This window comes from Papilio polytes, unplaced genomic scaffold, assembly GCF_000836215.1.
Source record: "Papilio polytes unplaced genomic scaffold, Ppol_1.0 DF824102.1, whole genome shotgun sequence".
Taxonomy (NCBI): domain Eukaryota; kingdom Metazoa; phylum Arthropoda; class Insecta; order Lepidoptera; family Papilionidae; genus Papilio; species Papilio polytes.
Window position 1 is genome coordinate 4,197,454 of NW_013525102.1, and position 11,307 is coordinate 4,208,760.

The following is an 11,307-nucleotide window of genomic DNA, read 5'->3' on the forward strand; positions in this document are numbered from 1 at the left end:
TGCCAATCCGGTTTTGTTGCGCTATTTCTGTCCAACCTCTCCATTTTAATATCCGAAAGCGCAACATCTAAATTAAAATATGGCTATCGCTTGTTTAAAATACATATTTATTTTTTTAGTCTCGTATTGAACTTCGTTAATGAATCGTCTTGACGCGGTAGATAAGCAGCACTGGCTCACCTTCAAACTTGGCTGGTTTTAAATGACATTGACAACTACCCAAAAAATTGATGACTTCAGTGTATTAATTGTTACTGAACACATAAATTAGTTTAATTATTGGGATGCTGCGTGATATACTCGTATGCGAAAGAAGTGTTAGTAGTATTACCTATCATAAATTATTTTCTTCTTTACTGATCGACTTAAAAACATGCTTAAAAGCAGCGTCGATGTCGACAAATCTAGTTGAAAACTAATTCAAATACAAAAAGAAGACACCGCGGAAAGTACTTATACCGATTGTAGTCAGGCGTCATTCAATCCTGGAATATAATTTTTGCAAAAGTTTCGACAACTTCGTTTTATTCGAAAAGTTCTTGAAACGATTAGCCATAAATAATTGAGCGCAATCGATATTCCGTAAGAAGACAAAAGGATGACGTCGTGGAAACTTTGTCGATTTACTTTGAAACTGCAAAGCCCCTCGCCGCTTCATGTCCGCACTTGTTACAGAAGTGGAGTGGAGGTAACATCAAGAGAACTTTACAGTCGTACTTACCTTGTCTAGGAAGGGATCAAACTGTGGTGCATTCACTGCAATGTATTATGCAGCGTCGGAGCCGAGCGCGGCAGCAAACCGCTCCCACAACCTAAAGAATACTGCTTTTCTAAAACACTTTATTGTAAAAGTTTAAGACGAACGCTCGTGGTTTGTATTGCCTGCAAATGACTATACTTGTTAATAACCTTGAGTTGTATCAATGTAATTATAAATGATTATTATTCTATGAAGTCATCAGATTATTACTATTCTTCATTTCACGATATGTGTTGTAAAAACAGATAATTAGTTAAATATACAGTCGAACGTGGTAATAACAATTATACTTCACGATACTTACATTTTAAGTAGGTACATATATTAAAAAAAAAATGTAAAATACGTACTACTAACTACATTCTTTTGTCGGCATCGGCTTCGGTTATTGGAGCGTTTAAAGGAAATTATATCTTCAAATTATAGTCGGTTAATAAATTAACTACAAGTATCTGTATAAATTTATCTGATCCTTTACCTTTTGTATATTTAACTATTATTTTATAGTTTTAAATTTTTATATTAATGTGTTTTATACTAATATTATTAAGAGGAAAACTTTATTTGTTTGATTGCAATGAATATGCCCAGAAAAGACTGGATCATTTTTAAAAAAAATTTCACCATTTGAAATCAACATTATCCACGAGTAACATAGGCTTTTTTTTAAATAATTTCACGTGGGTGAAGTCGCCGGCAACAGCTAGTATATAAATGAGGGGAACATTTTACAAGCTGCCAGAGGGATGTGATAACTAGTTAGTTCGTGACTAGTTGTGTACTTATCAGCTTATACGAATAGCTCGAAATCAGTTGGTCTCGCTTTATGAAACAACTGCTCTTGTTTATATCAACAATATATTCTGACCTACTTTATGTTCTGTACTTTATATATCACATTTTATTGCTATACCTAAATCTACCTTAATTATTAAAAAACACCATTTTCTGCAAATTGTTTCTGGTCTTTAACAAATGTCACTGGAGTCACTGGAGTCGTACTCAAGAATAAGAAAATGCATTAATTGAAGTATTTTCCATGAAAATGTGAAAAAAGATTCAATATTATTACTATTATAATAAATAAATATGTTTCTTTAATATTACGGTATAACTTTTATATTTTAATAGCAACGTAATACTCAGTCAAAACTAGTTAGGGAACAAGTCCTCAAAATTCTTAAATGCCTACGTACCATGTTCAACTATCGGTTAGCTAGTTGGTAACAAGTTGCAAATTGCTCTAACCCTACGTGCATTATGCAAATGTTAGTATTAGTCCTTTGGCACTAATTTGCTTCGGCAGATTGTTATCCCGTTGAGAACTTCTCTCCGTTGAATATGAACATGAAATATTTTTCAGCACTCAACTTGCTGAATATTTGAAAGTTAAATGTGCTTTAAATGCGAATACCTTTATTATTCTCGGTACATATGTATGGATATCCTAAGGACATCTGTATTATATTTGGTTTTGTTTGGTTTTAGTAAACAATTCTAGTGGCTTAATAAGCTGATCCTGATAGTCTTCTTTTCTGTATCTTTCTTACTACCAAAGCTGACATTTAATTTATCTCTGGCAATTGCGCTCAACCATAGTGTTCAACAATTGCATCCAATAAGCTCGCAGACGCACGAGCATAACATTCCAATGCCACCATATTTACGCTTAATGCTTTACATAAATTCTGCGCGTTATTGCCATGCAATTCTTTTATTCATAACTTGGCGGAGATGTTCTAGGATGTCGTGCCAAAATTATTGAAACTGAACCCTTTTCTCATATACCCATTTGTAGTTTTAGTTATTTTCTCAGGATTAATAGCTAAAATTTGGCACAATTTTTGTATTACATTACCGCTTCAGTATTCCGACAAAGCTAACTGAAAATTATTACTTTATCTACAGTATTTGAAAGAAAACATGGCATCAAAAATGCGCCAAAGCATAGCTTTCGTATGTTTCACGTATAATAAGGTTCTTTTGGGTTATTTTAAAATAAAAATTAACATGTATTTATTGACTAAGATTCGTTATAAACTAAGTTATATTTTTACTCTATTTATCTTTATAAATCTGTATAAATGTAAAAAAAGAGTAATAGTAAAAAGTTGTTCTAAAGTACGAAATAAGTTCCTCTAAATGCCACTTTAATCTTTCTCAGATGTCGCTCCTCACGATATGCACTTACAAAATTGCTGGAACTTAGTTTCGTTTGATTGTGCCAGTCCTCTGCATAATAAACAAGTTCACTGCGAACTTCACCTTAGAGCAAGTAAGAGCAAACCTTGTTAAATCACAATGAGGAATCTTTTGAACCAATAGAGGTCTTTTATCGCGTTTCACGCAAGTTTCCTCCGTCGGCTCTCTACTTACACGATTAATTTGAGTCGATAAATCCGCATAAAAAGCGAGGCCGGGGCCGGCCGACCGCGGCTCAGTGTAAGTATGCCGAGCGCCTTTGTTCTCATTGCGCGCTCCGTCTGAACTCTTATTACTCTATATCTTTCTAATCTTTTTACTCCATAGTTAATTAAGCAGTGTGTGCGTTTATCGCAAGCTAGGTCGTCGACGGAATCGATAGCGATAACAGCAGTTTGGTGGTGTGCGGCGGCGGCGTCGCTGGCCGCCGAGACAGACAGGCAGCGCGCGCGGCGCCTGCCGGCCCATTACACGTCTGCCCGATGTAGAACGCTCGATAAACTTGTAAAAACGCCTTCTACCCATTTAATTTAATACCCTCGCTTAAGCGTTGTTATTGGCAGATTTCTTCTTTTCTCCTTTAATACGTCCGTCATTAACTAAACTATATCGTTTAATATTTTATTAGTTTGATTGAAATTGCAGTATCACATAAATGAATGTGCCACTAACACTAAATATTTGTTTGTGCATTTAAATTTCATAGCGAACGGTGGACACGACTTCAGAGAGCAAAGTGTACCTGCAACTACGAGTATATGTTGGGTCGTGTGCATTTAGTGACTTTAAAAGCACACGTACCCTTCGTGCCGGCGAACGATATTGATACAGATATATTTATGACTTTAAGTGATAAAATTTATGTCGCGGTAAGAGTTTTATGTCGCTCGGGAACCGCTTGTCTTTTTATTTCATCGTGAATGTAAAATGTATATAAATCGAAATTAGCCTCTTTCATATTGTAAAAGTCCCGTAAGCTTTAGCGATTACAATTAGAATGGTGAGGTAGCAAGGTGAGTACTTCGGGTAATGGAAAGTCGAGCGTTAAATTTATTACCATGTTCGCCGATTAAATTGAACTAAAATCATAATTAAAGTTCGAGAGTTGAGTTCAAAAATACTTCGTGAGATGTGGGGGCACGTACGTGAACTTTTATTCGACGAATTCGGTTATGTAATTCCTTGGAAATATTCAAGTTTCCCTTCGACGAGACGTTATCGCGGGTGCGCTCTCAACGCCGCGCGGGTGTGGGCGGGCTCAGTCCCCGCGGGGACTTAATTTGTTGCTCTCTTGGCGCCTCGCATCTCACTTTCAAACGGCGTAACGCGACCTTACCGCGTCCCCTCCGCACCCACCGTCTACATTTCGTGTTCGCTTTCATCACTCTCTCGGAGGAGTACCGTCTCACCGCCATTACACATAACGACCACTAAGGTTAAACATATAGTTTCAGTGTTCGTCACAAATTCAGACTCGCATTGAAATATTGATTCGTTACCAATCTGCTCGGCTGGGCGTACAATTGTCCAATCGCGATGTCATGTAGCACCGAATGAAATATTCATGTTGCATGGGTTTCCCTCAGGCGACTTGATGCTTAAGTCTATTTCCCATTTAGTCTTTACAAAACTCAATTTTCAAGATATAAATAAATAGTGCCCAAGAAAGTGTATTAATAAAATAACAACTTGTTAAAAAATTGTTACAAGTATCTTTAATCATTATTTTGCCTTACAGTAGTTATTCAAAAAACACTTCGTTTTATTACAAAAATTCATAACAATTACATGACACTATATTAATCTATCATGTAAGTACATTAATCTTAGTTTATGTGAACTTGCGGTACAATGTCTAAGATTTGCCATAACGAAATCATGAGTCATGGGCCCAATTAATGTAGTTTAGAGAGCGCGACGGTCGCATGACTCGTTACTTGCTCGGTCAAATTGGCGCCGTCTGCTAAGCCTTAACGATAATGATACCAGCCGAGCCCCGCCGAGCCCCAAGCCTCCGCCGGCCTAACCCAACAACTCCCATGGGAACTCCTAAAAGACACTTTATACGAAGTAAAGTCCCACATTTGGCAGTTGCGCAAAACTTCGTGGTTTATGCGGTACATAAACAACTTGCACACGTGTGGCTCCGACCGCGTATCGATTGATGTGACTTAAAATGCATAGTTTTCAGTTGCGGTGTCGATCAGTTTCCGCCAAATTTTCCGCTGCGGGCGCTTGGCAACCGCGCCCCGTCCGCCTCATTATCACACCGCACACAGACGGACGACTCTACGCGAAATAAATCATTTAACTATTTAAAATTTAATATTAATTTTATACAATTCGGTATGCAACATTTTGTTTTATTTTTAAAACTACTGCGGTGCCCGCTCTGTAACGCAGTCGTTGCGAGCGCGATCAACCGCTGAAAGCTTTTTGAAAGCTCGTAGAGACGTGCGATGAAAAGTTCATGCGCTGATTTCAAGAAGTGTTATTAAGCACTGCCAACTAAAAGCAAAAGTGATGTGTATTTACGTTTTTAATACTAATTTTATTCTGGTTTCTAAATAAGCCCATTTAATTTAATAGGTACGTACTTCTGAATTATTTGGTTTAATGAAAATTATTTGATTTAATAAAAGTAGATGTTTTCTGTGTTACTACAAAATGTAGGTTGCTTATTCCACCATATCCTACGCTTACTGGTGTGTTACAAAAAGATATTATACATACAATTGGATATAGATATTAGAATATTATTTTTGAGTATTACATCATCATTTCTGATCGAATGTTAAAGATGCATCAAGAGAATAGAGGTAAAAGGTAAGAGTTAAAATAGTTTGGATACATATTGGAAATACCTTTTACTTACTTTATTTATCATCGAATTCGTGATAAATCTGTAAATAATGCACCCCTTAGCGTGCCCCATTCCAAATGTGTTCTTAATGGTGCATGGAGTTGTCATATTGTATATTCACGTTTTGCGTTGTGCGAGGCGAGTCTTCGTGCTTCCTGCCTTCCATTTGCCTAACTGGCCTCGTTTGATAAACTTCTATATCAATGCTGTATAAGCTACCCATTATTGTCTACTCAGTGACACATTGTAAAGTTGCACAAATTATCGGTTGCCAAGTTCGTTTTTCATCCGTGAGTTTGTAAGTGTGAAAAGCGGGTGAACGTGTTTTTTTATTCTCTTTAACGCAGCCGGTTCGACGCGCATTCCTTTTGTTCCACGGACGTGATCTGGCCGAGATGAAGCCCAACACGTTATCGCTTCGTTCCAGTTCGCTCATCACGATTTATTTTTGATTGCTTAATATACATCTTAAATAGTTTTCTATCTCTAAACAATTTAAACACTCTGTAAATCGTTCCTCCTATGCGACTGAGAAATTCTTTCCCCCATTTGTTTCTGCGACGTATGAGATGTAAGCGCATTAGATTTTTGCACCATTCGCCTCGCCGCCATATCTCACGCCTCCATAAGGCATCGCATCCAATATCACGCGTCGGAATGACTAACGATTCCTAGTCAAATACGACGCAAATATTTTTAAAGCTGATTTATATTTTCAAGTCTCAAAACTTTCTGAGACATTCCGTGTTATACTACTTTAATGTTATCCTAAAGTATCGTAAATCGGTGTAAGCACCCGCCCCGGTCGAAAGAGATCGAAAACTTTTTTGAGCTTAGAATTGTTTTTCTGCGTGCCTGATTTCGAGTCGCTCGCAATGCGATAAATTATTAGATACCGCAAAAAACTTTTAAAGCCATTATAAATGTCCGATGTTAAAACGCAGTAATTTAATCATTAACATTTTGAAATAGCATCGCGTTATTGAAAACGTTCTACATTGATGAATGTCACACATTCAAGTGATGCGTGGCATTTAAATACGCATCGTGTGGTGACAAACAATCGGGCGAATCTTTAATGAAACAATCCTTAGCGCCCACTCAGAAGTTCGTTAAAATTAGCTCGTCTAATTAGAATGTTGTGTGTTGTAGTGGGCCACGAGCCACGACGTGTGGCGCTGGCGAGTGGCGCCGGATCCGTTGCGGGCTCTCCGACTCCGGCCAGTTGTTGGAGTATCGTTTGCCGCGCACGTTGCGGTGTCCGTATTTATTTTTAGACTCACGTGTACATATGTATATTCGCTATACAGATGAAATTTACAACGATCGCCGCAAGCCAACTCCTCCAATGACGAGCTATCGCTATCTCATAAGTCTTCCATATTATACAGAAATTCCCAGTCGCTCGGAAGGCAATAACTCTTACCTAAGTAAAGTACTTCAGAATTAATTTTATTGAACTCCAAGGACAAATTTTTCACATTTAACTCGATGCAAGTTACCGTTCAGAAATTGAATTTTTATCTATTCATTATTATCGACGTTTCTTTATTTATATGAACTTTACATACTTCGACTATAGTAGACGATGTAGCGATTCGTTCGTATGATAAACATTGCAATATAATTAATATCAATATGCGTCAAAATACTTATACACGCGTAATACAAAAAAATAAAAATAAAGCTATACTAGCGTTCAAGTTTGTCATTGATATCTCATATTAATTTATATCTATAACATATTCAAAGCGATGTCGGTAATTATACAGATTAAATGTCAGTAAACCGAGCAAATGTCAAATACAAGCTTTGTATCTGCTGTACGGGTCCCACGCTCCGCGCCTAAACTCTAATAACGCGAGGTCAAGTCGAGACCTCATGCATATTCAGGGGCGAGCCGCGGCAGTCCATCTGTAACGGTCCCGCGACCGGTTGTGCGAGCTCATTGTTGCATATATCCGTCCACATGGCTGACACGTCGCCCTCCGCCCGGACTATGCGCGGTGGCGCCGGACTGCACCGCGAAATACCATATGCGCAGTGTAACATGCTAAAAATTACGATATCGAGGTAACAGAGCTGCGCGACCGGTTGGACCACTCGACATTTGCGTAATCTTACGGAAACCAATTTCAAAACAGGAATATCATTGGTCAGTGACAAACGTCTTCATTTTCGTTTGGGGTCAAAAATTTCACTAGTTTGTCTATGTCTCTGCAGCTATTAATACTCGATGATTCTTCGTTCTATGTTTTAGTGAAATGTCGTTAAATCTTATTACAAAACGTCGGGTTATTAAGATTACAAAGGCCGGGTCAGTTGTTAAACGTCGCCGGTGGATATTTATATTGTAATTAGGTGCCGGCGAGAGCTAGCCGTGGGGGTGCATGCGTAATTAGAAAGTGTGTATCTTTGCATAGAATATTTTGACATTTAAAATACATTTTAATATAGTGAAAAATAAATGTAGACGACAAGTAAAATATGGATATATTAATTGCATAGTACCTGGGCTCAAAAATTTCGTACTTCGTGGCTTTCGAAAAAAAATGTGTATTTAACAATGACGACTTAATACAGTCTGAGTTAAAAATGTAAGGTATAATATTGAAATCATAATGTAATGCTAGGCAGGGTACACTAGTTTAACACGGTTTCATCTTAGCAAGCCATAAAATAAAGATGGTGCAGTAATGCATTTTACATTTTGAAGGATCATTAAATTGCGCATTACACGGCGGCCCGGACCCGCTGAGAGGCAATTAAAAAGAACTGTTAAGACGAAAAGTCGTAAAATGAAGTCGTGTTCTCGACTGATTAAAAATTGCTTCAATCTTAGACAAGTTTTCCGTTTTAATCAAATCACTTATAAGTTATTTTAACAATGTTGTCTTTAGTGAATAATTAAAATTTATCTTTGCACGAATTTTAGGAGGACAGAATAGTAATTCCAGTAGGAATTAAGTGCTTTAAGCAAAGCTCGGCACATAAGAGTGCTAGTCTCTGGATGTTAAATGGACACGATGGACTGAAGCAGCCAAAATACAGTTAAGCATTAACTTTTTTCCTTTTGTCATGTTGATAGCTAAATAGATAAAACGACACTTACCTTTACTTTACTCGTTTACCTTTTTTCTGCAATACACAATTCAATTCGAGAGAGCATTAAACATAAACTGTTGGTAGAAACGAACATAGATACATAAATATAGAGGCTCGGGTTACGACGTCAAGATCTATCAATTAGCGCGCGAACTCCATCGAGTCTTAGCTGTCAATTAACATCACATCGAGTAACGTCTGCTTACCTTGTAAACTATTAAACACTCTATAATTACGACTCGGTGATAATGTACTGCCTTTCAGAAAATGTAGGAACCAACAGTAAAGTTGTTGGATCTCTTTCGAAAACCAACTTACTACTGTACTCATAGTCATTAATTGATTACTAAAGGAGCGTCTATACGTATGATAAATAAGAAATGAAATTAATAATTCAATTCTAGATGACAGCAGTTTTAATATGATCCTTGTGTGTATTTTATTATACTGAAGACGTACAATATTTGTCTATAAATAGACGAATTATATAAAACAATGATTTTCCTTAATGATCACATTCAATGCATCATACAAATTGAATCACTACAAATTATTCTTAGGAAATTCACTCATTTATTTACTCGATGATATCAAATAAGGAGTTGCAAACGCACGTATACGTAATACAGTCATTCAAAAGCAATAGAAATTGAATAACAAGCCATAAACTCGTTACAGCATAAATGAAATTCAATATTTGCACTGGACATCCAATTACGTATGGCCCGGTATGATACGGCTCCACGTTACAGCCGTGAATTCTGGAGTTGCGATGCGGCTACGCGGCGGTGGCGCTCTCCTCGTTGTTGTGATGGCTTGTAAGCCGGAATTAGTTCTCCCCGCAGCATTCAAATGACGAAAGCTATTAAACTTATTGTCTTAATTGAAAGTTTGTTTATCATAAGCTACAGAATGATTAGTACGTATCTTATACACGTCAGGATTTGCAACTTAGGTCTGCTGTTGTTGTCTTTGAGTTATTTTATTGAAATTGTAAAATGTGAAAGTAAAAGATTGATCAATATTCGTGTATATCGCTTTGATTTTTTTTTTTTAAAATTGCAAAAAACCAGCGCTTTGATATAGATGTTGTTTGTCTTAATAACTGCGTCACCGTAATAGACGTCAATCATCACTGCAATATATCTGGAACACGCCTACCATTAATTATGTAAGTTCGTATTAGCCCACGACAACAATATTTTAACATAAACACTATAATTTAGGCAAATGTTAGTTACTTTATTGTACAAGCACACTTGAGTGTACAAAGTGCTTCTTGAAACGTAGTCTTTAGATGAGTTGCGAACTATTTTAACCACGGTATACTAGTCACCATACAACTTAAATATATCTACATAACTTTCTAGTAAATATTATAACATGATTGTAGTATTAACGTATTTATTGGGCACCTTGTTATTGCATTATCAATCCGGTCGCAATCGCTGCGAAACGCCAAGTCTGGTTCACACACGGCTTGTGAAATAGCAACTGCGGTCACAATAATATCGTTTTGTACATATTTAGAAACCTGCGCAGGTTGGACTGTTATCCAATATACGACCTATTTGCGGTCAGACGGCGAGCGTACTCTGCGCTCGCGCCAACCTCACTAGTCCGCCAGTACCTGGTTACCATACGTGGGTATACCAGCTTTATTTTTTAATGTGCCAAAATTGTTGAATATAATGAGATATTTTCACTAAAGCTTCCTTTTTTTAATGACGTGATACTCTGAATGACAAATGTTTTTTCTATGTTGTTAGAAGGTTGTTAATAACGTCATTGAAAAGGACACAACAGATTTAAATTATGCCGTTCTTGGTTTCTTAATGTTTGAAGAGTCTTTGTGTTTCATAATGTGTAACAATGAATACAATAACCTCTAATTATTAAACCAACTTATCGTGCTCAAGTAACCTAAGCCGGCTAGTTAATTATCAATTTTAATTAGCAAGCGTTATTATAATCGATTCTTCCGTCACGGAGGTTGAACATTATTGCTTCAAGTAGTTTCAGTCTAAGCATCTTTACAGATATTCTTTTCTTGTCATTAATATTATATATAACCACATAAGTGATATTAGTGATGTTGATATAGATAATGTATTTTAAAATCAAATCCTATTATATGAAGCGGACAAAAATATTTGCAATATCTAAATTTAAATATTTTCAAAAATCCCTTGACGCTTCCTTGGAAAAGATAAGCCCATTGAGTTCGTCTCTTTGAGTCTGCATGTCCACAGTCCAGCATATAATGTGAACACTCGCTATGTTAATGCTATAAAATACAGATATTTACAGTCAAAGAATTATATTCGCTTCCCACTTAGGATCGGATATAGTAAAATAGTCACTGTTTATAATTTAG